The 27,856-nt window shown below is 41.3% G+C and overlaps 1 protein-coding gene across 2 annotated transcripts in view; it reads right to left on the reverse strand.

Annotated features, from left to right (window-relative positions):
- The window catches only part of AGBL4 (AGBL carboxypeptidase 4), a 1,492,749-nt gene that overhangs the window by 400,995 nt on the left and 1,063,898 nt on the right, over positions 1-27,856 (reverse strand). The gene's annotated exons all lie outside the window — the stretch shown is intronic.

Consider the following 27,856-nt stretch of genomic DNA (forward strand, 5'->3'; position numbering starts at 1 on the left):
CTCTGCCTTTTCTTAAACCAGTTTGAACATCTGGAAGTTCACGGTTCACTTATTGCTAAAGCCTGGCTTGGAGAATTTTGAGCAAAAGCCCTTCACAGAATGGTGCAAGCCACCTGTCTAATCACAAGTTCAGTTTTCAAACATAGTCTTCAAATACTGAGAATTTTCTTTGTCTTTCACTCTTAGAAGCCTTTGCTCATGCTATTCCCTGGGTCTAGGACAACTTTCCTTCCTTTTCCCATTTATTCTTATCATGCTACATCTAACTTAGTTTCCATCTTTCCTCTGAATTATTTCTAGACTTTCTCATGCCAAGATAATTATTTTTCTTTTCCACATTTAACTCCATGCACATGCATGCCATCCTGGAAAGTTTATGTTTATGCCTCTGTCTCTTCCAGGTGACCTTCAAGGACAGAGACTGGTAAAGAGTAAGTGCTTGGTGAGTATTCAACAAGTGAATTAAACAATGAACTTTAACTTCCAACAATGTGTCCCAACAGAGACAACACTAATGTGTTACAGGAACTAACTTATCTAAGCTAATGACCTTGCTTATAATTTCACCAAGAAAGCAACATGAAGAACATAAGACCCCAGTATCACATCTACCCAGGTACTTACAAGTACACTCACAAACTCCACCTCTCCTCATGTTACTAATGTTCCCTGCCCCTATTCAAGGCTACCCCCTCTATTCGTCTACCTGTTCGGTTTCCCTACCAGATCCCATCCACTGCCACCTACTCAAGCATTTTGCTCCAGCAACTGTTGTCTATTTTTTTCTGCATCACCAAAATTTGGAAGTTAAAGTTAAACAGGACCAGGAGCTGACTGTGGCTCTGATCCTTATTGCCAAATTCAGACTTAAATTGAAGAAACTAGGGAAAACCACTAGACCATTCAGGTATGACATAAATTAAATCCCTTTTGATTATACAGTGGAAGTGACAAATAGATTCAAGGGATTAGATCTTATAGACAGAGTGCCTGAAGAACTATGAATGGAGGTTTGTGACATTGTACAAGAGGCAGTGATCAAGACCATCCCCAAGAAAAAGAAAAGGCAAATCGTTGTCTGAGAAGCCTTACAAATAGCTGAGAAAAGAGAAGAGAAAGGCAAAGGAGAAAAGGAAAGATATAAGCATCTGAATGCAGAGTTCCTGAGAATAGCAAGAAGAGATAAGAAAGCCTTCCTCAGTGATCAATGCAAAGAAATTGAGAAAAACAATAGAATGCGAAAGACTATAGATCACTTCAAGAAAATTAGAGATACCAAGGGAACTTTTTATGCAAAGTTAGGCACAATAAAGGACAGAAATGGTATGGACCTAACAGAAGCAGAAGATATTAAGAAGAGGTGGTAAGAATACACAGAACTATACAAAAAAGATCTTCATGACCCAGATAACCACAATGGTGTGATCACTCACCTAGAGCCAGACATCCTGGAATGCGAAGTCAAGTGGGCCTTAAGAAGCATCACTATGAACAAAGCTAGTGGAGGTGATGGAATTTCAGTTGAGCTATTTAAAATCCTAAAAGATGATGACATGAAAGTGCTGCACTCAATATGCCAGCACATTTGGAAAACTCAGCAGTGGCCACAGAACTGGAAAAGGTCAGTGTTCATTCCAATCCCAAAGAAAGGCAATGCCAAAGAATGCTCAAACTACCACACAATTCCATTCATCTCACATGCTAGCAAAGTAAGGTTCACAATTCTCCAAGCCAGGCTTCAACAGTATGTGAATTGTGAACTTCCAGATATTCAAGCTGGATTTAGTAAAGGCAGAGGAGCCAGAGATGAAATTGCGAACATCCACTGGATCATTGAAAAAGCAAGAGAGTTCCAGAAGAATATCTACTTCTGCTTTATTGACTATTCCAAAGCCTTTGACTGTGTGGATCACAATAAACTGTGGAAAATTCTGAAAGAGATGGGAATACCAGACCACCTTAGTGCCTCCTGAGAAATCTGTATGCAGGTCAACAAGCAACAGTTAGAACTGGACCTGAAACAACAGACTGGTTCCAAATCAGGAAAGGAGTATGTCAAGGCTGTATATTGTCACTCTGTTTATTTAACTTATATGCAGAGTACATCATGAGCAACGTTGGACTGGACTGGATGAAGCACAAGCTGGAATCAAGATTGCTGGGAGAAAGATCAATAACCATGCAGATGACATCACCCTTATGGCAGGAAGCGAAGAAGAACTAAAGAGCCTCTTGATGAAAGTGAAAGAGGAGAGTGAAAAAGTTGGCTTAAAACTCAGCATTCAGAAAACTAAGATCATGGCATTTGGTCTCATCACTTCATGCCAAATAGATGGGGAAAGTGTGGAAACAGTTACAGACTTTATTTTCTTGGGCTCCAAAACCACTGTAGATGGTGATTGCAGCCATGAAATAAAAAGATGCTTACTCCTTGGAAGAGAAGTTATGAACAACTTAGACAGCTTATCAGACACATTACTTTGCCAGAAAAGGTCTGTATAGTCCAAGCTATGGTTTTTCCAGTCATCATGTATGGATGTGAGAGTTGGACTATAAAGAAAGCTGCTGCAGCTAAGTCACTTCAGTCGTGTCCGACTCTATGTGACCCCATAGACGGCAGCCCACCAGTCTCCCCCATCCCTGGGATTCTCCAGGCAAAAACACTGGAGTGGGTTGCCATGAGCACCAAAGAATTGATGCTTTTGAACTGTGGTGTTGGAGAAGACTCTGGAGAGTCCCTTGGACTGCAAGGAGAGCCAACCAGTCCATCCTAAAGGAGATCATTCCTGGGTGTTCATTGGAAGGACTGATGCTGAAGCTGAAACTCCTATACTTTGGCCACCTGGTGCAAAAAAAATGACTCATTTGAAAAGACCCTAATGCTGGGAAAGATCGAAGGTGGGAGGAGAAGGGAATGACAGAATGAGATGGTTGGATGACATCACCAACTCTATGGACATGAGTTTCATTAAACTCCAGGAGTTGGTGATGGACAGGGAGGCCTGGCATGCTGCAGTACATGGGGTCGCGAAGAGTCGGATACCATTGAGCAACTGAACTAAAGTGAAAGTTTTCTAGTTTATTATATCATTTCAGAATAAAATATGAATAAAAACAGATTAATTCTTCAATAATACAAAAAAGAAAATGCTCTTGGCTCCACTTTCCTTTTCTACCACTACTTCGTTTTTCTCATTTCCTCAACACAGTTGTCTCTGATTGTTTCTGATTCTTTATCATCCCTTCTTTCTTAAACTCCATTCAGTCAGGCCATTGCCCTAACCATTCCACTTAAACTGCTCCTGTGAAGGCCTCCATGACCTCCAATTGTTCTCAGTTGTCATCATGCCTGACAGATCAGCAGAAGTGGGTCCCTCTTCCCTGTGTGTTTGTGTGTGCACTATTTTTTTTAAATCTTGACTTGCAAGATGCCATACTCTCCAAGTTTTCCCCCAATTTCATGGGCCTCTCCTTCTACCACTCTTCTGCTAGTATCTCTTTTTCTTCCTGACTTTTTAATATTAGAATGAGCCAAGGATCACTCTTTGGAAGACTTTTCTTCTCAAGCTACACTCACTCCTCAAATGATCTCCTTCAATTTAACAGATTCAAAAATTTATCTCTAAACTTGACTTCTCTTTTAAACTCCAGACTCATATCCAACTGTATTTTCCACATCTCCATGTGACTATATACAATAGCATTATATATGTGCATTTATATATTAGCATTTTTCTACATTTATTTGGCTGAGTCGGGCCTTAGTTGCATTGTGTGGGGTCTTTCGCTGCAATGCGTGGGCTCGCTAGTTATTGTGCACTGGCTCAGGAGCTGCAGCACACAGGCTTCCATGGGAATATTTAACAAGCATCTCCAATGTAACATAGTAAAACCAAACCCATAATCTCCTTCCCCAAATCTATTCTACCCACAGATGCTCCCTTCTCGTTTAAGGAAACTCCATAACTTTATCCTTCGGCAATGTTCAGGTCAAAGAACTTGGAGGTATCATTGACAATATTCTTTCTTCCATGCTCCATACTCAGTCCTTCATGAAATCGTGTTGACTTTGTCTTCAGAACATCCAAATTCTGACCACTTCTCACCATCTCCATCTACTTCCTGCCACCATCATTTTTACCCAGATTACTGGAACAGCCTCTTAACTGGTGTTCCTACTTCAACTCTTGTCACATATTACCCCTTCAAAGGACTATTCTCAATACATCATTTACAGTGGTTATGGTAAAGCAACATAAGTCAGATGAAAAGCTTTGATAGCTGCCATCCCTCCACAGTAAATGCCAAAGCCCTTACATTGTCTTGAAAAGACCTACATGACCTGATGTTCCACCTACCCCACTGACCTCATCTCCTACTGTTCTCCCACTCAGTCGTTCCATGTAGCCACTGGTTTCCTTGTTGCTGCTGGAACATACCAGCCATGGTCCATTCTAATCGCTACTATGCTTATTGTTCTCTTTGCTGAAAACACTTTTCCCCAGATATCCACATAGTTTCCTTACTTCCTTCACAGTGAAGCACTATGAAAATCCTATTTAAAATTCCAATCCACTCCTTTCTCTTCATTCCCTGTCTACAGCCTTTCCACATTCCTTACTTCCCTTAATCACTTTATTTTCCTCCACAGCATTTTAGGATGACCATTGTCCTGATTTATATCTCTTTACCCACTGAAATTACTGATAGTTTCATGCTTTCTCTCTCAGAGGTGTCCTGGTTTGGACAATAAATGATTAACTTAGTTTTCATTACCTAGTATACTGTTTTTTACTTGATAATTTTGCTTATGCATACACCCCCTCCTCTGCTTTCTAATTGTCATGTTACAGTTTAATGTAAACTCTATTAAAATAGGAAGTTTTCTGTTTTGGTCCTTCAGGTCAGTTCAGTTCAGTTGCTCAGTCGTGTCCGACTCTTTGCGACTCCATGAATCGCAGCACGCCAGGCCTCCCTGTCCATCACCAACTCCAGGAGTTCACTCAGACTTGCGTCCATTAAGTCAGTGATGCCATCCAGCCATCTCATCCCCTGTCGTCCCCTTCTCCTCCTGCCCCCAATCCCTCCCAGCATCAGGGTCTTTTCCAATGAGTCAACTCTTCTCATGAGGTGGCCAAAGTACTGGAGTTTCAGCTTTAGTATCATTTCTTCCAAAGAAATCCCAGGGTTGATCTCCTTCAGAATGGACTGGTTGGATTTCCTCGCAGTCCAAGGGACTCTCAAGAGTCTTCTCCAACACCACAGTTCAAAAGCATCAATTCTTTGGCGCTCAGCCTTCTTCACAGTCCAAGTCTCACATCCATACTTGACCACTGTAAAAACCATAGCCTTGACTAGACGGACCTTAGTTGGCAGAGTAATGTCTCTGCTTTTGACAGTGCTATCTAGGTTGGTCATAACTTTTCTTCCAAGGAGTAAGCGTCTTTTAATTTCATGGCTGCAATCACCATCTGCAGTGATTTTGGAGCCCCCCAAAATAAAGTCTGACACTGTTTCCACTGTTTCTCCATCTATTTCCCATGGACTGATGGGACTGGATGCCATGATCTTCGTTTTCTGAATGTTGAGATTTAAGCCAACTTTTTTACTCTCCTCTTTTACTTTCATCAAGAGGCTTTTTAGTTCCTCTTCACTTTCTGCCATAAGGGTGGTGTCATCTGCATTTACTTGATCTCTAATACCTAGAATAGCGCCAGCACATGGTAGGTGCTCGATAAATATTTGTAGAATGAACAGGTTTTCATTTTACAAATAACAGCAGACGCATTTGCACCTCTATCTGGTCACCTTTCTTTGTAAAAGACCAGGTCTTTGCCTCAGTCTCAGGACAGTGCTCATAAACCAGGCCAGAGAACCTATTAATACTTTATTTCCAGATCCTGTTAACTGTCTGATTTTCAGCAAAGAAGCTGCAGTGAATCAAGGAACCAAAAGAGGAAGGTCAGTTTGTAAAGTTCATGCCATCAGGAATCTTAGAAATATAATCTGTCTACCTCAGCCTCATGGCTAGGAGATAAAGAAAGACATTCTTTATATGTAATCACTGATCACACCATTGCCAAAGCCCTGCCCCCGCCAAAGCATAATGACTGTTTTCAGTGTCACAGGGAGGAAAACACACATTAGCCAGACGGCAGGTTTCGGACGCATGCCTGTGACATTATCTCTAATCATACACAGTCTATTTCATATCCGCTTTTTTGTGGGCTTCACAACTTATAATTATTGCCGGCAGGAAAAAAGAAAAAAACAGTAGTGAAATGTTGGAAGGGAGGGGTATCGATAGGAGGGAAAATTCTTCCTGATAGCAATAAACTGTGAGCACAAGATAGGCCAGAGCTGATTAGAAAATATTAGAAACTATATTTGGATTAAAGCTAAGAAAAATGAATTGTATATAGTGGTGAGACTGTGCAAGCCAGAGAGATCTCATAAGGCTTTTGGATTGTCTCATTATATTCTGTGTCTATGACACTGGAAAGAAGTTAGTGGGAAGTTATAAAATGTGTCAAATTTAAGGTCCAGACTGCTGCTGCTGCTTCATTGCTCAGTCATGTCCGACTCTTTATGACCCCATGGACTGTAGCCTGCCAGGCTGCTCTGTCCATGGGGATTTTCCAGGGAAGAGTGTTGAAGTGGGTTGCCATGCTCTCCTGCAGGGGATCTTCCCAACCCAGGGATTGAACCTAGGTCTCCTGCATTGCAGATGGATTCTTTACCATCTGAGCCACCAGGGAAGCCCAAGGTCCAGACTAGATATTTCATAAGTCCTTAGAGGACTTGGAAGAACCTCTGAGGTCAATGAACTAAACTTCATTTTATAAAAGAGGTGAAGGATCTGCAGGACAAAGACTCAAATCCAGGCATCTTGGTCCAGAGCACAGCTGATCCGTCTACAGAAGGCAATGGTAACAGGGAGTCTTGCTTGGAGTGGGAGAACTTTTCTCTAAGCACAGCCCTGGGACAAACGATGGCAGAGCTCTGAGAATATCATGAGGCTGAGATGGGAGACCCTTCTGGATTCAGTGATCTTGGCACTGTGGGCATGTGTGTGTGTATGTGTGTGTGTGTACATGTGTGTGTGTGCATGTGTGTGTGTGTGTATGGTGTGTGTGTGTATGGTGTGTTTACGTCCATGCCTCCTGACAGCTGAATTGTAAAGCTGGAGCACAGGGCTATAGGAAGAATCAAACCCCACAGACTGACAGATTTCATTCCTGCTCTCCCCTAACCAGGTGCCGACGTATCCTTTGTCCCTATCTCACTTAGATTTACCCATTCTTCAAGGCTGCCATCGAGGTTCCCCCTTCCCACATCCAGAACACAGAGGGTGAGGAACCAGTAGTTTAGCCTCCAAGCTTCAGAGTGTCACACCAACCTGTGTCACCTCCTGGAAGTATCTTTACTAATTGTAAAATCTTTCTTTCTCTGAATCATGGTTTTTATCAATACATGTGTAAAAATCCCTACCTTTGCAGGATTGTGGTGAGTGATAAATAATATTTTGTTTTAAAGGGACTGCTGTAGTCAGATAATTTATTGGAATAAGAATTTGTGTATACGTTCTGCATTGTCCCTTCTTTCTGGGTTCCAAACAATAACTAGGCTACTAGTCTTTGCTTTGCTGGGGATTTTTGAAGAAGAGGAAAGCAGAGCTATATTCTTCTGTTTAGGAGTCATCTGTATTCTTTCATTTTTATGAAAGCCAGAATGCACTTAAGACTATACACTATGGATATCCTTGAGGGAAAAAGTAGGAGAGGGGAAGATGGCTCTGGGGTTAAGGCTGGGGGATGTCATTGCTTCAACAGGGAGGAGATAAAGGTCAGCACATTTGTTACCTGTACTTCACTCTGTAGCAACATCATAGGGTTTTCTCAGGTTTGTTGGCTGTGGGTTTATGGTCTGTGGACTCATCAGAGATGATTATGACCCAACCAGTGTATGGAAGCAGCAGCGCAGGGGCATGAGGAGAAGGGGAATGGGTGGACCAGTGGGTGCTGGTTGGGATCAATGACCTATAATCATAGAGGCTATCCCAATGCTCTGACACTTTGCAGCCACATGAGATCCTGGGATCTTAGCAAAGCATGGAGGTGGGAAGCCCTAGTAATAACAGCGATTCACTTTACTACCAGATAAGGGATACAAGTTCAATTTAAATGTTTTTAGTATAAAATTAAATAAATTTCTCATACTCCTAAGAGAAGGCAATGGCACCCCACTCCAGTACTCTTGCCTGGAAAATCCCATGGATGGAGGAGCCTGGTAGGCTGCAGTCCATGGGGTTGCTAAGAGTCGGGCAGAACCAAGCGACTTCACTTTCACTTTTCACCTTCATGCATTGGAGAAGGAAATGGCAACCCACTCCAGTGTTCTTGCCTGGAGAATCCCAGGGATGGGGGAGCCTGGTGAGCTGCCGCCTATGGGGTCACACAGAGTTGGACACGACTGACGTGACTCAGCAGCAGCAGCAGCAGCAGCAGCATACTCTTAAGTTTTTAGCCCAATATTCATGCACATAATAGTGTTATGAGGCCTACCAAGGAGTAATGTTCCATAAATGGCAGATATTATCATAATTATTACAGTACATACTGGTGCTGCTGCTAAGTCGCTTCAGTCGTGTCCGACTCTGTGTGACCCCAGAGACAGCAGCCCACCAGGCTCCCCCGTCCATGGGATTCTCAAGGCAAGTACACTGGAGTGGGTTGCCATTGCCTTCTCCAATGCATGAAAGTGAAAAGTGAAAGTGAAATCACTCAGTCGTGTCTGACTCTTTGCAACCCCATGGACTGCAGCCTACCACGCTCCTCCATCCATGGGATTTTCCAGGCAAGAGTACTGGAGTGGGGTGTCATTGCCTTCTCCCAGTATATACTAAATGTATTTAAATAAATAAAAATCATAGGGTGGATTGGGTCAGTAGAGATCTAGGAGGCAGGTCAAAGCAGGTCAAAAACATGAGCAAAGTATCAGAAGGAAACTAAACTCAAGGAACTGAAACAGCAGAATCAAAAGCACAAGACCCCGTGTTTTGAATATTGTCATCTAAACACTTTCACTGAGCACATATTTTGGACCAGCAACTGAGTTGGATTTTGGAGTCTCAACAATGAATCAAACTTGGTCCCTGGCATCGATGAGCCTTCAGTCTGGTGGGGGACATAGACACATAAAGAGATCATTTCAGTTTAGTGGGCTTATAGCTGTCTTAGGGACATTTGGCCATGGGCCAGATTCCTGTTTTAGCTCTACTGCCAGGCAAGAGTCTTTCTTAAATAAAATTAGGCCTTAGGCTTATTGGGGTGACTAAGGGAAGCAACCCACTGACCAGGCAGGAAATTTGGTGACAGGAAGAAGAAGGTATTTCCCAGCACAGACAGCGCAGAAAAATTTTGTTACATGCCCAGCTTTTAGCTAGGACGGTCAGATTCCCAATCCTGAACTTTTCTCATTGTGTCATGTTATTTCCAGTAATGACCCTAGGAATTAATAGCCTGTATTCTACTAAGCAGAGAGAAAAACAAATTAGAATCTACACTGTACTAGTTTTCCAGAGCTGCCGTTTATATCTATCTATCTATCTATCTATCTATCTATCTATCTATCTATCTATCTATCTATCTATATTATATATATCTCACAAGCTAGGTAACTTACAACAGAGATTTGTTCTCTCACAGTTCTGGAGGCTCGAAATTGGATATCAGTAGTTTGCAGGGCCATGTTTCCTCCAGAACTTCTAGGGAAGTGTGTTCCTTGAATCTTCCAGCTTCTCATGGCTGCCAGCATTCCCTGAAGTCCCTTGGTTTATGGCAGCATTATTCCAGTCTCCGCCTTCGTCACATGCATTCTTCCTGGGTGTCACTGTGTCTGTGCCTTCACATGGCCCTCTGATAAAGACCCCACTCATGGAATTTATGGCTCACTCTAATCCAGGTTGATCGTAACTTGATTATATCTGCTAGGACCCTATTTCCCAGGAAGGGCACATTCACATATGCCAGGGGTAAGGACTTCAACATAACTTTGAGGGGTACATACATTTCGATCCACAACACACACCTTCAAAATACGCAGAGACTGATAGAAAAGGGTAGCCTACTGGAGTCCATTTGCCATTTCTAGGTTCATTTGTCTGTCAGACGCTACTTAACATCCCTAAAGGCACCCTGATGAACAAGGAAGCCTGCACTGAAGGAATGCACCTGCCTGACAGCTCTCACTGATCCGTTGGCTTTAGACCTTCCTGCTCCAGGGTGTGTCCTGGACCATGGCAGAGTGGCTAGAGGTAGGAGAGAATCTGCCAAACTAAGATGCACCCAGTCCAGCACTTCAGTTTATGATGAGGAAACCAAGGACCATGGAAGGGAAAGAAGTTGCTGAAAGTTTCACCAATGTCCATCAGAGCCCTGGACATTACCTGATGACAGCCAAAATCTGGAAGCCGGTCTCAGAAAGAAATGATATTAGCAACACTTCAGGAGTCTTCAGACGTTTTAGCTGACTTCAAATGTGTAAACCCTTTGCCCCAGCAACTTTACTTTTAGGAAATTAATCTAATGAAGTGGTGAAGATTACGCTACAAGGAAATTCATCACAGTACTATTAATAATGACAATATAAATGGTTACCATAAACTTAACATTTACATCAGACATTGTACTAGATGCTTTGTATATATTCTCATGTATTCCTCAAAACTGTATTTCTTTCTTTTAATATGAAAAAAGACACTTTGACTCCAAAACCTTGGCTCTTAAAATCATCGAGTCGAACAGGCGGCAAGAATACACAGAACTATACCAAAAAGATCTCCATGACCCAGATAATCACAATGGTGCGATCACTCACCTAGAGCCAGACATCCTGGAATGCCAAGGCAAGTGGGCCTTAGGAAGCATCACTACAAACAAAACTAGCGCAGGTGATGGAATTCCAGTTGAGCTATTTCAAATCCTGAAAGATGATGCTGTGAAAGTGCTGCACTCAATATGACAGCAAATATGGAAAATTCAGCAGTAGCCACAGGACTAGAAAATGTCAGTTTTCATTCCAATCCCAAGGAAAGGCAATCCCAAAGAATGCTCAAACTACTGCACAATTGCACTCATCTCACATGCTAGTAAAGTAATGCTCAAAATTCTCCAAGCCAGGCTTCAGCAATACGTGAACCATGAACTTCCAGCTGTTCAAGCTGGTTTTAGAAAAGGCAGAGGAACCAGAGATCAAATTGCCAACATCCGTTGGATCGTTGAAAAGCAAGAGAGTTCCAGAAAAATATCTATTTCTGTTTTATTGACTATGCCAAAGCCTTTGACTGTGTGGATCACAACAAACTGTGGAAAAGTTTTAAAGAGATAGGGATTCCAGACCACCTGACCTGCCTCTTGAGAAATCTGTATGCAGGTCAGGAAGAAACAGTTAAAACTGGACATGGAACAACAGACTGGTTACAAATAGGAAAAGGAGTATGGCAACCCTCCAGTACTCTTGCCTGGAAAATCCCATGGACAAAGGAGCCTGGTAGGCTGCAGTCCAGGGGGTCTCTAAGAGTCAGACACGACTGAACAACTTCACTTTCAATTTTCACTTTCATGCATTGGAGAAGGAAATGGAAACCCACTCCAGTGTTCTTGCCTGGAGGATCCCAGGGATGGGGGAGCCTGGTGGGCTGACATCTATGGGGTTGCACAGAGTTGGACACAACTGAAGCGACTTAGCAGCAGCAGCAGCAGCAACAGCAGCAAGGCTGTATATTGTCACCCTACTTATTTAATTTATATGCAGAGTACATCATGAGAAATGCTGGGCTGGATGAAGCACAAGCTGGAATCAAGATTGCCAGGAGAAATATCAATAACCTGAGATATGCAGATGACACCACCCTTATGGCAGAAAGTGAAGAAGAACTAAAGAGCTTCTTGATGAAAATGAAAGAGGAGAGTAAAAATGGTGGCTTAAAACTCAACATTCAGAAAACTAAGATCATGGCATCTGGTCTCATCACTTCATGGCAAATAGATGGGGAAACAATGGAAACAGTGACACATACTTTATTTTCATGGGCTCCAAAATCACTGTAGATGGTGATTGCAGCCATGAAATTAAAAGATGCTTGCTCCTTGGAAGAAAAGTTATGATCAACCTAGACATTATATTAAAAAGCAGAGACATTGCTTTGCCAGCAAAGGGCCATCTAGTAGTCAAAGCTATGGTTTTTCCAGTGGTCATGTATGGATATGAGAGTTGGACTGTGAAGAAAGCTGAGCGCCGAAGAATTGATGCTTTTGAACTGTGGTGTTGGAGAAGACTCTTGAGAGTCCCTTGGACTGCAAGGAGATTCAACCAGTCCATCCTAAAGGAAATCAGTTCCTGACTATTCATTGGAAGGACTGATGATAAAGTTGAAACTCCAGTACTTTGGCCACCTGATGCGAAGAGCTGACTCATTTGAAAAGACCCTGATTCTGGGAAAGATTGAAGGTGGGAAGAGAAGGGGACAACCGAGGATGAGATGGTTGGATGGCATCACCGACCCAATGGTTTGAGTTTGAGTAAACTCTGGGAGTTGGTGATGGACAGGGAGGCCTGGTGTGCTGCAGTCCATGGTGTTACAAAGACTCGGACGCGACTGAGCCACTGAACTGACTGATCAAGTCATCTTCAGTGACCCCAGATGGAAATTCCAATGACTGGGGATCAGTTATAAAATGAAGTTGCTCCATATAATGAAACACAGAAAGTCATTATACATGGTGCTATAGATAAGTATTAGTGGTATAATAAAATGTATTAGTTTATATTTTTAAAAAAGATTAAAAGGTAGTAGTAAACTTGTATAGCCACTGTAGAAAACAGTATGGAGATTTCTCAAAAAACTAAAAGCAGAACTATCATAAGACTGAACAATTCCATTGCTAGGTATATATCCAAAAAACCAAAAACACTAATTCAAAATGATATATGGACCCCAAAGATCATACCAGCATTATCTAAAATTGTCAAGAGACAGAAGTAACCTAAGTATCCATCAACAGACAATTAAATAAAGAAGATATATTCATAATACAACAGGATACTTCTCAGCCATGCCACTTGTAGCAACAAGGATGGATTTGGAAGGCATTATGCTAAGTGAAATGTCAGATAGGAAAAGACAAATACAAATATGTTATGATATCACTTATTTGTAGAATCTAAAAAATACAACAAATTAGTAAATATAATAAAAATAAAGTAGACTTACAGATATAGAGAATAAATTAGTAGTTACCAGTATGGGGTGAGGAGCAACATAGGAATAGGAGAGTGGCAGGAACAAATTACTGGGTGTAAGATAGGCTCCAACACTCTTGAGAGTCCCTTGGACTGCAAGGAGATCCAACCAGTCCATTCTGAAGGAGATCAGCCCTGGGATTTCTTTGGAGGGAATGATGCTGAAGCTGAAACTCCAGTACTTTGGCCATCTCATGAGAAGAGTTGACTCACTGGAAAAGACTCTGATGCTGGGAGGGATTGGGGGCAGGAGGAGAAGGGGACGACCCAGGATGAGATGGCTGGATGGCATCATGGACTCGATGAACATGAATCTGAGTGAACTCCAGGAGTTGGTGAGGACAGGGTGGCCTGGCATGCTGCGATTCATGGGGTCGCTAAGAGTCGGACACGACTGAGCGACTGAACTGAACTGAACTGAAGATAGGCTCAAGGACATATTGAGCAGCACAGAGAACATAGTCAATATTTTGTAATAATTTTGAATGGAAAATAATCTTTACAATTGTATGAAAATAAAAAGAAATTAATAAGGCAGGTTTCAAAGCATTACTTACTATGATTATGTGAGTATGTGCAGTGGTTAGAGTGGACAGATAAATACATGTATAAACTCTAACCCTCATTATCTCCAAGTGATGGGATTATGAAAGTTTTGCTTTTGATCTTCTCTATAATTCTTCTGTAATGAATGATAAATTAATGACTGAAAAAGGATGTTTTGTTTACCAGACAAAAAGCCTCCCAGTGGGCAGGGAGAGAGCATTTGCTAAAAGGATGTTTCTAAGACGGCAGCTTCAGCTTGTGCACGGGCTCTAGCACCTTAGCTTCATCTCTCCAGACAAGATCCATTTTCCTACATGGCATATGGACAACTGCAGCTTCTCCAGTACAAAGGGTGCATGGCACTGGACTTAGCAGGGGCACCTGGGCAGCACAGGCTACTGAGCACCTGAGTATCAGAGGGACTTCAGGGCATGTTGCTTCTGCCTTGTGGCTAGCGGCCTCTAATAATATTCCACCATTTCCTTTTCTTCTTTTTCCTCCCAAAGAAGATGCAGCAGGTAAAGCTTCTGATTGAATTCCATCTTGATTTCATTAAATATTCATAAAGGCCAATTAAAAGAGGAGAGAAAGAGGCCATGAGGCAGCTGCTTCTATCATCCTGTCAGAGGTCGGCTGGCTGATCGTCAGACATGGACCAGCCAGTGGTCAATATGGCCACGACCTTTCTGCCCTCTCCTCTGGGGTTACTTCTCACCATCCCAGCAAGGGACTCAGGACCGCCAGGGAAGGAGGGGCAGGAACCAGGCAAGGAGAAACGGCTAATAATTCTGACAGCAAGGTGCTTAGTGCATAGAATGCAAAATGCAAATGCAGGGAAACATCCTCAATCACTGCGGGAATGGAAATCTTTCCCTAATGAGCGATGACGATGGGAGTGCTGATTGCACTGAAGAAAAACTGCTTAAAATTCATAATCAATCAACCAACTTGATTTTAACCTTTTGTAGCTAAGCCGTCCCATTCCGGCTTCCTTTATTGGCCGACTAGAGCTCATCTCTTCCCATTTCTTACCCCGACCTAGCTGGGACAGAAGGTGCCACTGAGAGATTTGAGCATATCAGAAAGACAGAGGGGAAGGACCTAGGAAAGCCTGTCTATGCTGACCCTACAGTTGTGGGGCTAAGGTCCTAGAGGCCGGGGACCCGACACTGCTACATGGTCAGCGGCAGTACACTGGCTTGCTTGCCTGCATCAGCTGAAGTGATGAAGTCTGTGAAAGAACATGTACCGGAAATGCAGAGCTCTAAGTTTGGGACTGCTCTTTGCTGATGTGAGCTGTGTGACATTGGAACAAAGTATCTACACTATTTGGATCCTGCAGATTCCATATTTTAAAAAGACAATAATCATGTCTTCCTTCTTGCTTCACAGGGTTCTTGTGAGACTAAAATAACAGAAAGGATATAAGAGTGTTTTGAAAATGGTGACACACTCTGTCATTATTATATTTCTCCTTTCCATTTTTCAAGCCCCTAAGTTCTTCCCCTCCAAACCATATTCCACACAGGTGTTGGAAAGATATTTTTAAAAACTGAATCTGATTTTGCTATTTCCCTCTTTAACCCTTCCCACATTGTCCTTTGAACAAAGTTTAAGCAGTAAGCCTGGCACTGAGGAACCTTCACAGTTTGGGGCACTTGCCTTCTTTTATCTGAGCTTCAATTTCCTGACTTATAAAGCAAGAAAACTAATGCCTACTTTGAAAGACTTTTGTGATTAAAATTCACATCTGTAAAGGGAACAGCTGGTGCATGATAGATGCTTGTTATAGCTTAATTACTATCTTATTAAGTTTCACAACAACTTTGAAAGATAGGTAGAGAAGGGGTAATTTTTACCCTGATTTTACTAATGAGATATGAGAAGCCCAGAGAGGTTAAGATGTTGGATTACAGCCATACAGCTAGAATTCAGAGCTGAGATTTCACTCCTGGGAGTTTGGCTCCTGAGGGTGGGGGATGGAGAAGCAGGTGTGGAGAAACCCCAGGTTGCCATCATAGAATGGTTCTTTTCTGAGATGCTTCAGTCAAGCCCCAAAGGTATGGAATACAGTTTTATTTTTCAACATAACACAAGGCCTTAGGTCATAGCGCTAGCCTCATAACCTAAGAGGATAACTTCTTTTGCCTCATTTAAAACTGCTAGAAAATGAAATGAAGCAGGGCTTCCCTCACGGTGCAGTGGTTAAGAATCTGTCTTGTAACGCAGGTGACATCGGTTCAATCCCTGGTCTGGGAAGATCCTTCGTGCACAGGGAAATTAAGTCTATGCACCACAACTACTTGAGCTAGTGCTCTTGAGCCTGAAAACTGCAACTACTGAGCCCACGTGCTACCACTACTGAAGCCCCAGCACCTAGAGCCTGTGCTCCACAACAAGAAAAGCCACCACTGTGAGAAACCCAAGCACCTCAACTAGAGAGTAGCCCCCCCTTGCCATGATTAGAAAAAGCCCACACATAGCAACGAAGACTCAGCACACCCGAAAATACAAATAAATAAATATAAATTCTTATAATAAAATAAAATGAAACAAAGAGTGCTTCTGTAATGCTAAGCAGTTGCTTAAACAAAGAAGGAAGATGAAGTTTCCTAACAATAATAGTTTTGCTTGTTTGTTTATTGCTCAATTTCTCATCTGGGCTTATTTTAAGGCAGCAAAGACAAACTGAATGAAAATGCTTGTACATTAATTATTGCAAATGAATGTACCATTCAGAGATGATTTCTTTAAGACACTGGATACTACACAGGGCCACTGGATGAACCCTGGGCACAGAGGCAGAAAACCTGGATCAAGTCTCCCTTGGTTAACCTTGTCTTTCCTGGTCTCCCTGCCCATCAACTCAGGCTTCCTCCTAGTCCCAGATCCACCTGACATGAAGCAAAAGAGAAAGCACTCCAAAAATTCTGCTTTATTCATTCATTCATTCGTTTAACAAGTATTATTGAGCACCTATCTTGGGCCAAGATTTTTACTAGATAGAGTACAAAGTTAGGCAAACAGCAGAGATTCTGTCCATATGAGGACAATCTACATGCTACAGACATTTTAAAATAACCACAGATTCACACATATGATTTCACTATTTAGTAAAGATCATGAAGGAAAAATATTGGGAGCTATGGAATGCTTAACAGGATGAGCTGATGTAGCTGGGGGTGGGGGTGGGGCTAAGCAAGGTTTCCATGAGGAGACATTTAGAGTTAAGAAGGCAGAAGGGATGTGAGTGGAGTGGGGTTGGAATGCTCCTGTCAGAGGGGATAGCACTTGTAAAGACCTTGAGGTAGGAGAGAACAATGACATATTCATGGACCTGAAAGAGACTAGGGTACCTATAGTGCAGAGATGAGGACCAGGAACAATGAGGCCAGAAAGGAGCGGAGAGTCTAGACCCCACAGTGCTTTCTAAGCCACAAAATATAACTGGGGAAGGGAGTTAGTCTGAGCATGTGGGAAGCCACTGAAGAGTTTAAAAGATGGATGGGCATGATGAGATTTTTATTGCCAAAAAAAAAAAAAAAATCACTAAATCCCAGGAGGCTTTGTTATTAAAAAAAAAAAAAGAAAGAAAGAAAGAAAAGAAAAGAAAGAAATGACACACTAATTCTGAAATCCATTTGGAAATGCAAAGGACCTAGAATAGCCAAAAATACTTTGAAAAAGAACAAAGTTGAAGTACTAACACTCCCTGATTTCAAGACTTAGTATAAACCTACAGTAATCAAGACAGCATGGTTTTGGCATAATTAGATCCATGAAATAGGATAGAGTTCAGAAATAGACATAGTCATATATAGACAACTAATTTTTAACAAAGATGGGAAGGCAGTTCAGTGAAGAAAAAACAATCTCTTCAACAAATGGAGCCAGGACACTTGGTTGTTCATATGGGAAAAATAATTTTGATCCATACCTCATATGAAAATTAACTCAAAATGGCTTATAGACCTAAATGTCAAACATGGAACTCTAAAACTTCTAGAAGAAAACATAAGAGAAAAATCTTTGTAACTGTGAACTAGTCAAAGGTTTCTTGGATAAAATACCAAAGAAAGTGAAAGTGTGGCAGTCACTCAGTCCTGTTGGACTCTTTGCGACCCTACGGACTGTACCTGCCAGGCTCCTCTGTCCACAGAATTCTCCAGGACAGAATACTGGAGTGGGTACCTGTTCTCTTCTCCAGGGGATCTTCCTAACCCAGGGATTGAACTCAGGCCTCCTGGATTGCAGGCAGATTTTTTGAACCACGAGGGAAGCCCAAGAACACTGGAGTGGGCCTATCCCTTCTCCAAGGGATCTTCCTGACTCAGGAAATAAACTGGGGTCTCTTGAATTGCAGGAGGATTCTTTATCAGCCAAGCTACTGGGGAAGCCCAAAATACCAAAAGCATGATTCATAAAAGAGTAAACAGATAGATTGGGCCTGATGAAAAATTTAAAACGTCTGCTCATTGAAAGAGCTCTTCAGAGAATTGAAAAACAAGCCATGGACTGAGAGGAAGTAATTACAAATAATATATACAATAAAGGCTTGAATCCTGAAGATGTATGTAAAGAATTCTCAACATTCAATAATAAGAAAACAAGCAGCACAATAAAAAAAATAGTGGGCAAAAGATTTGAACTGTTCACTAAAGGAGAGAAGCAGGTGGCAAACAAGCACATGAAAAAGATGCTCAACACTGTTAGTCATTAGTAAGTAAGTAAGTAAGTGAAGTCGCTCAGTCGTGTCTGACTCTTTGCGACCCCGTGGACTGTAGCCCACCAGGCTCCTCCGTCCATGGGATTCTGCAGGCAAGAATACTGGAGTGGGTTGCCATTTCCTTCTCCAGGGTGTCTTCCCGACCCAGGGATCGAACCCAGGTCTCCCGCATTGGAGGCAGACGCTTTTAACCTCTGAGCCACCAGGGAAGTGGAAAACACAAATCAAAACTATAATGAGATACCACTACACACCTTTAAGATGAATAAAATTTTTAAAAATGCCTATACAGAGTACTGGAGAGATGGAGGAAGTAGAACTCTCACACACTGCTGATGGGATGTAAACTGGTACAGTGACTTTGGAACAAAGTTTGGCAGTGTCTTAAAAAATTATTCTCCAAGAGAAATGAAAGCATAGCCTTTAAAAAGAATTGTACACTAATATTCAAAGTAGCTTCATTTGTAATAATTAAAATCTAGAAGCAGTTCAAATGTGCACCATCAGATGAATAGCTCAACAACTTTTAGTATATCCATACAGTGAAATTTTATCTTATCTGATAAGATTTCATATCTGATAAGACAGAGGATAAGATGGTTGGATGGCATGGCTGACTCTATGGACATGAATTTGAGCAAGCTCCAGGAGTTGGTAATAGACAGGGAATCCTGGCATGCTGTAGCCCATGAGGTTGCAAAGAGTCAGACACAACTGAGCAACTGAACTGAACTGAACTGATACCACGAAATACTGCCCAGCAATAAAAAGGAATGAACCATTGTTAGACACATCACAATGTGGCTAAATCTCAAAATAATTATGCAGAGAAGTCTGACAAAAAGTACATATATGTATGGTTTCATTTTTATAAAATTCTAGGAAAATGCTTTATGATCTTGTTTTTATAAACTCTAGAAAATGCTAACTAACCTATAGTGACAAATATCAGTGGTTATCTGGGGATGAGTGGGAGTAGGACAGGAATGAGAAGAAGAGATTATAAATGGACACAAGGGAAATTTGGGGGTGTTACATTGTTCATTATTTTGATTGTGGTAATGGTTTCAAGGGTATATATACATGTCAAAACTTAAATTGTATTTTATATTTATTTAAAGTGCCTATTTATGTCAAATGTTGAGCTTATTGGATGTCAGTTACACCTCAATTAAATTCTTTTTTTTAAATAAAAAACAGAAAAATAAGCTAGTTGTATTGAGGAAAATGGATGGGGAATATCTGGTGGTGGTGGAAGGGAAGGCACAGGCAGATTTAGGATAGACAGTTAGGAGGCTGTCATAAAAATCCAGGAGGGTAAGGGTGATAATTTAGAAGAAAGTGAGAGCAGTGGAGATGGTGAGAAGAAGGAGGATCCAAAGACTTAGGAGGATTGGTCAGGGACTGGATAGAGAGGAGTGGAGTGAGGGAGAAGCCTAAGGGACAATATCTAGGTTTTGGACCACCCATCCTGTGTCATTCAGTGAGATGTGTTCAGTATTCAGGGGATACTGGAAGAAACCCCCATCTCCCCTCTCATCTCTAGCCCCTGCTCCTCTCCCCAAGACCACTTTCCTAGGTTAGACCGTACCATCTTTTGCCTGCGTGGGTACACCACCTTTTTCTCTAATCTCTCTACATCCAGACTTGCCTTCTCCAGTTGATCCTTTACATCAGAGACCAGAGTAATTTTCCTAAAAGGTATTTCATTCTCCTAATAAATTCTTTTCCAAGATTCAGGATGAAGTCCAAGATCTTTCGTCTGGCACTCGTGAGGCCTTCCCTGGCTTGGTTTCTGCAGCCATCTTGCTTTCCTGCCAACTACTGGCAGGACTTAGCTCCAGACACACTGAATTGCTTGTAGTTTCCTGAATGTTTCCCGCCTCCTTACTTGCATGTAAGTTGGCCCCTTTCCTTTGAGTTCACTTCCTGGCTTGGTTTTGTGACTCCTAGATGCTTTTTTAGCATTTTGTGCTTTCTTTGATCAGAGTGTGTGTTCCCCTAAATAGTATTTATCTGCAGCTCTCGTTTGGCCTCTATTCCCAGGCCCTTTTTCTTTCACTTCTATGATGGTATCTTTCATCTTCCCTCTAAGTCTGAAGATCTATTTGTACCTCCTGGACCGTTTCAAGGAGTCTGAGTACTTTGCAGCATCTAGGGTGCAAGGTAAGGCCTTAGGCTTTGTTTCCTGTGAGCAATGATGCTCAGGCTAACTACGTCTTTTCTTGCTGATTAGACCTGATTTTCCAGCCCTGTTAATTGGAAGGTCACTACTCGATCTTGCAAGTTAATGGCTCAGCTTAGGAAGACTGTCACAGGACTCTCATTTTGGACATCAGGTAGTGGCTGCACCGGGGTCACTAGCGTTAGGTCTGTTGCTCAGCATTTGTCCCATATCTACAGGCATGTCCTGGATGCTCCCTGCCTTTCATGTCCTCACCTAGTGCCAGTTACCTCCCTCCTCAAAGTCGTCTTGAGCACCTACAGAGTCAGACCTGTGCTGGGCAATGGGGGGATGAAGACAGGAGAGATATAGTCACTGACCTCAGGAGGCTCTAGATGTGGTACTAAAAAAGTTGTCTCCATTCCCTCATTTTTGGTTTCTCCATTGGCTAAATAATGTCTAAGCTGCTTTTTCCTCTGTGGTCTTACGCTTCTGAAATTATGATGACCCCGAGTGACAGGAAGATGTGTAAACTACAGGTGAGAAGGAACTAATAAATACCTGAAAGAAACTATGCAGCATTGATAAAGTAGTCTCAGTAACTGCTGGCTTAATTAATTTAACTTCTCTACAGAGCAGATGACTATGGCTGTGCTGAAACACTTGTCAACAGCCAAGGGTTGTTGTCATCATACAAAATGTAGCGTTTGTCTTTAAAGCTTTATGAGCAGCATGGATCATGACATTGGTAGCATGCCAAATGTTTTACTGAAAGTTTAAGTCAGGTAGTTTCTGAGACACATGGCCTTTGTCTTTAGGAGACAGTTTAGCATAAAGGTTAAGAGCAAAGTTTTAGAGTCATCTGCCTGCATTCAAATACTAGCTCAACCAATACCTGGTTGTTTAAACCTGGGAAAATTATTCACAATTCTGTGTCTCTGTTTGCTCATAGGTAAAATGAGGATATAATAAAACTTACCTTATTGGGTAACTGTGAAGACTCAGTAAGTTAATAAATGTATAGCTCTGAGACTAGTGCTTGGCATGAGGTAAGGGCTCAGTGAATTTTAGTAATGATTATTATTATCCACAAAAACCCAGGACAAGTTCTGATTTTCCAAAGAAAAAGTGTGAAACTGCCATGATATAAAATCTTCAATCCAATTACTACCAAGGGCAACTAACATTCATATGTTGTTGCTTGCATTAGCTCATGCTTCCCCTACCCTCATAAGGTGGGGAGCTGTATCCGGCCTGCAATGCCTGCAGTCATGAGGCACATGAGTCTCTCCAATAATAAATATGATCACATTCCCTGGAGGATTTTCTATTTCAAAATTATAATTACAATCCAATGGCTTAATTTAATTAGAGCATTCATTCTACCCAAAGGGCTGATGTAGAAGAGAATAGGCAATCATGAATCTAGGTAACTAACAAGTGATATTTAAGAGTTAGAATTATACATTGTGAGCTACAGTTTTTGCTGAAAATTCTTGTCATTTTCAAGGGTCCACAATATTCAGCAGCTTTCATCCCACCAGCCACTCTATCAAAGACACATGCTCACAGCAAGAGGGAAGCAAAGAAGCACACTGTATCCAAGAAGTCCACTTCTATGCTTGAAAGCCTTCTATTTTTATATTTACCAATTATGGTAAAAATTTAGGGACATAAATATTGCAACAATGCTTGTTAACAAATTTACTGCAATGTCTTGAAAACACAGCCAATCAAAGTAATGTAAAAATCATTGAGAATAAATACTAATTTGAGTGCAACTAAAAAATACATATAAAATCAATAACAAAGAATTAAAATGTGGAATCAGTGTATCTTATGTGGGCAATTTCTGAAATTGGGGGAAATGATAAAAACTATTATTTATTGACTGGTATTAGCATTTTACATGGATTTTATCCTCTCAATAACCATGTAAAGTAAGTATGAGTATTATACCCTTTTTACTGATGGAAAGACTAAGGCACAGAACAGTTAACTAATTCGCCCAAGCATTGACTTCAGTGCCTAGGTGCAAACTTCAGACTCACCTAGTCTCTCTGTGTCCTGTAGATGATGAACACAACCTTTTGTTGAGATCCCCTATTCTACATATTAACCCAAAGGCAGCCATGACAATACCGCAATAGCAGCAATAAGGTTGATGGTAAGGCATTCATGACAGTTTTCATTCTAAGACAATGCCAAGTAGTAAGAAAAAAGTGTCAGGTAGTAATTTTTAAAAAGTACCCAGGAAAAAAAAGAGAGAGGAGTCAAATAAATAAAATCAGAAATGACAGACAAGACATGACAACAAAGGATCATAAGAGATCACTATGAATGATTATATACCAACAAATTCAAAAACTAGGCGGAAATGGATAAATTCTAGAAACATATTAATAAACCTAATAAAACTGAACCAGGGGCTTTCTTGGTGGCTCAGTGGCAAGGAATCCACCTGCCAATTCAGGAGACATGGATTTGATCCCTGATCTGGGAATATCCCACATGCCATGCAGCAGCTGAACTCTTGTGCCACTACTGAACCTGTGCCCTAGAGCCCTGGAGCCATAACTGCTGAGTCCACATGTGGCACCTACTGCAGCCTGCTCACCCTAGAGCCCATGGTCTGCAACAAAAGAAGCCACTGCAATGAAGAGAAACCCACACACTGCAACTAAGGAATGGCCCCTGCTGGCTGAGACTAGAGAAAAGCCTGAGGAGTAACAAAGACCCAGCACAGTCAAAAATAAAAACATAAATAAGTAAAATTATTTTTAAAAAGCAGAAATACTAAGCAAAAGAGAACAAAAGACATGCTTTAAAAAACTGGAACAGAAAATCTGAACAGACTGATTACCAGGAAGGAAATTGAATTAGTAATCAAAAGCCTCCCAACAAACAAAAGTCCAAGATCAGATGACTTAACTGGTGTATTCTACCAAACCTCCAATGAAGAATTAATACCACTTCTTCTCAAACTCAAAAAATAGAGGAAGGAACTATTTAAAACTGATTTTATGAGACCATCATTACCCTGATACCAAAAGCAGATAAAGATACCACAAGAAAAGAAAATTAAAGACCAATATTTCTGATAAATATAAATGCAAAAATTACTCAATAAAATATCTACAAGCTGAATTCAACAATATAATTAAATGGATCAGTTCAGTTCAGTTCAGTCGCTCAGTCGTGTCTGACTCTTTGCGACACCATGAATCGCAGCACGCCAGGCTTCCCTGTCCATCGCCATCTCCCGGAGTTCACTCAGACTCACGTCCATCGAGTCCGTGATGCCATCCTGCCATCTCATCCAGGGTCGTCCCCTTCTCCTCCTGCCCCCAATCCCTCCCAGCATCAGAGTCTTTTCCAATGAGTCAACTCTTCTCATGAGGTGGCCAAAGTACTGGAGCTTCAGCTTTAGCATCATTCCTTCCAAAGAAATCCCAGGGATGATCTCCTTCAGAATGGACTGGTTGGATCTCCCTCCAGTCCAAGGGACTCTCAAGAGTCTTCTCCAACATCACAGTTCAAAAGCATCAATTCTTCGGTGCTCAGCCTTCTTCACAGTCCAAATCTCACATCCATACATGACCACTGGAAAAACCATAGCCTTGACTAGATGGACCTTAGTTGGAAAAGTAATGTCTCTGCTTTTGAATATACTATCTAGGTTGGTCATAACTTTTTTCTAAGGAATAAGCATCTTTTAATTTCATGGCTGCAGTCACCATGTGCAGTGATTTTGGAGCCCCCCAAAATAAAGTCTGACACTGTTTCCACTGTTTCCCCATCTATTTCCCATGAAGTGATGGGACCAGATGCCATGATCTTCATTTTCTGAATGTTGTTGAGCTTTAAGCAAACTTTTTCACTCTCCTCTTTCACCTTCATCAAGAGGCTTTTTAACTCCTCTTCACTTTCTGCCATAAGGGTAGTGTCATCTGCATATCTGAGGTTATTGATATTTCTCCCGGCAATCTTGATTCCGGCTTGTGTTTCTTCCAGTCCAGCGTTTCTCATGATGTACTCTGCATAGAAGTTAAATAAGCAGGGTGACAATATACAGCCTTCATGTACTCCTTTTCCTATTTGGAACCAGTCTGTTGTTCCACGTCCAGTTCTAACTGTTACTTCCTGACCTGCATACAGATTTCTCAAGAGGCAGGTTAGGTGGTCTGGTATTCCCATCTCTTTCAGAATTTTCCAAAAAGCAGAAATAGATGTTTTTCAGGAACTCTCTTGCTTTTTCCATGATCCAGCGGATGTTGGCAATTTGATCTCTGGTTCCTCTGCCTTTTCTAAAACCAGCTTGAACATCTGGAAGTTCACGGTTCACATATTGCTGAAGTCTGGCTTGGAGAATTTTGAGCATTACTTTACTAGCATGTGAGATGAATGCAATTGTGCGGTAGTTTGAGCATTCTTTTGCATTGCCTTTCTTTGGGATTGGGATGAAAACGGACCTTTTCCAGTCCTGTGGCCACTGCTGAGTTTTCCAAACTTGCTGGCATATTGAGTGAAGCACTTTCACAGCATCATCTTTCAGGATTTGAAACAGCTCAACTGGAATTCCATCACCTCCACTAGCTTTGTTTGTAGTGATGCTTTCTAAGGCCCACTTGACTTCACATTCCAAGATGTCTGGCTCTAGATTAGTGATCACATCATCATGATTATCTGGGTCGTGAAGATCTTTTTTGTACAGTTCTTCTGTGTATTCTTGCCACCTCTTCTTAATATCTTCTGCTTCTCTTAGGTCCATACCATTTCTGTCCTTTATCGAGCCCATTTTTGCATGAAATGTTCCCTTGGTATCTCTAATTTTCTTGAAGAGATTTCTAGTCTTTCCCATTCTGTTGTTTTCCTCTATTTCCTTGCATTGATCGCTGAAGAAGGCTATCTTATCTCTTCTTGCTATTCTTTGGAACTCTGCATTCAGATGCTTATATCTAGACCCTTAAATCTATTTCTCACTTCCACTGTATAATCATAAGGGATTTGATTTAGGTCATGCCTGAATGGATCACATACCACAATCAAAAGCAATTTATTCCAGGGATATAAGGATGGTTCAGCACCCACAAATCAGTCAATGTGATACACTCAACTAACAAAATGAAGAATAAAAACAAAAATCATATGATTATCTCAATAGATGCAGAAAAAGCATTTGATAAAGTTCAACTCCATTTAACAATATGATAAAACTCTCAGCAGAGCAGGTATACAGAAAATATACCACAAAACAATAAAGGCCATGTGTTCCAATCCTAAAGAAAGGCAATGCTAAAGAATATTTAAACTACCATACAATTGCACTCATTTCACATGCTAGCAAGATAATGCTCAAAATCCTTCAAGCTAGGCTTCAACAATATGTGAACATGAACTGCCAGATGTACAAACTGGATTTAGAAAAAGTAGAGGAACCAGAGATCAAATTGCCAACATCCGTTGGATCATAGAAAAAGCAAGAGAATTTTAAAAAATCTACTTCTGCTCCACTGACTATAGGAAAGTCTTTGCATAGATTACAACAAACTGTGGAAAATTCTTCAAGAGATGGGACTATCACCCCACCTTACCTGCCTCCTGAGAAACTTGTAGGCTGGTCAAGAAGCAATAGTTAAAACCAGATATAGAACAACAGAGTGGTTCAAAATTGGGAAAGGAGTATGTCAGGGCTGTATATTGTCACCTTGCTTGTTTAACTTCTATGCAGAGTACATCATGTAAAATGCCAAGCTGGATGACTCACAAGCTAGAATCAAGATTGCTGTGGGAAAGATCAGCAATCTCAGATATGCAGATGATACCATTATAATGGCAGAAAGCAAAGAAAAATTAAAGAGCCTCTTGATGAATGTGAAAGAGGAGAGTGAAAAAGCTCTCTTAAAACTCAACATTCAGAAAACAAAGATCATGGCATCCAGTCCCATCACTTCATGGCAAATAGATGGGGAAAAATTGGAAATTTGGGGGCTTTGGGCTCTAAAATTACTGCATATGGTGACTTTCTTTTCTTGGGCTCCAAAATTTTCTATCCTTGGGCTTCAAAATCATTTCAGCCATGAAATTAAAAAATGCTTACTCCTTGGAAGGAAAGTTATGATCAACCTAGACTGCATATTAAAAAGTAGAGATATCACTTTGCCAACAAAGGTCCATGCAGTCAAAGCTGTGGTTTTTCCAGTAGTCATGTATGGATGTGAGAGTAGGACCATAAAGAAGGCTGCAAGCCAAAGAATTGGTTGTTTTGAATTGTGGTGCTGGAGAAGACTCTTGAGAATCCCTTAGATAGAAAAGAGATCAAAGCAGTTAATCCTAAAGGAAATCAGTCCTGATTGGAAGGACTGATGCTGAAGCTGAAGCTCCAATACTTTGGCCACCTGATGCAAAGAACCAACTCATTGCAAAAGACCCTGATGCTGGAAAAGATTGAGGGCAGGAAGAGAAGGGGGCACTAGAGGATGAGATGGTTGGATGGCATCACTGACTCAGTGGAATTTGAGCAAACTCCAGGAGATTGTGAAGGACAGGGAAGCCTGGTGTGCTGCAATTCATGTGGTTGCAAAGAGTTGGACATGACTTAGAAACTGAACAGTGAACAACAATAAGCCCACCTTTAATGTCATACTCAATGGTGAAAAGTTTAAGGCTTTTCATCTAAGATCAGGAACAAGACAAGAATGCCCACTCTTGGCACTTTAATTCAACATAGTATTGAAAGTCCCAACCAGAGCAAATTAGTCCATAAAAAGAAATAAAAAGCATCCAAATTAAAAACGAAAAGGTAAAACTGCACTATTTGCAAATGACAAGAGATCCCATGGACTGAGCCTACCAGGCTTCTCTGTCCATGGATTCTCCAGGCAAGTATACTGAAGTGGGTAGCCATTACCTTCTCCAGGGGATTTTCCTGACCCAGGGATTGAATCCAGGTCTCCTGCATGACAGGCAATCTCTCTACCTTCTGAGCCACCAGGAAAGCCCCATATTATATATAGAAAAACCTAAAGACTCCATCAGAAAACTGTTTGAATTTACAAATTCAGGAAAGTTGCAGGATACAAAATCAATACACAAAAAACCTGTTGCATTTCTACACA

This window comes from Ovis aries, chromosome 1 (assembly GCF_016772045.2).
Source record: "Ovis aries strain OAR_USU_Benz2616 breed Rambouillet chromosome 1, ARS-UI_Ramb_v3.0, whole genome shotgun sequence".
Classification (NCBI taxonomy): Eukaryota; Metazoa; Chordata; class Mammalia; order Artiodactyla; family Bovidae; genus Ovis; species Ovis aries.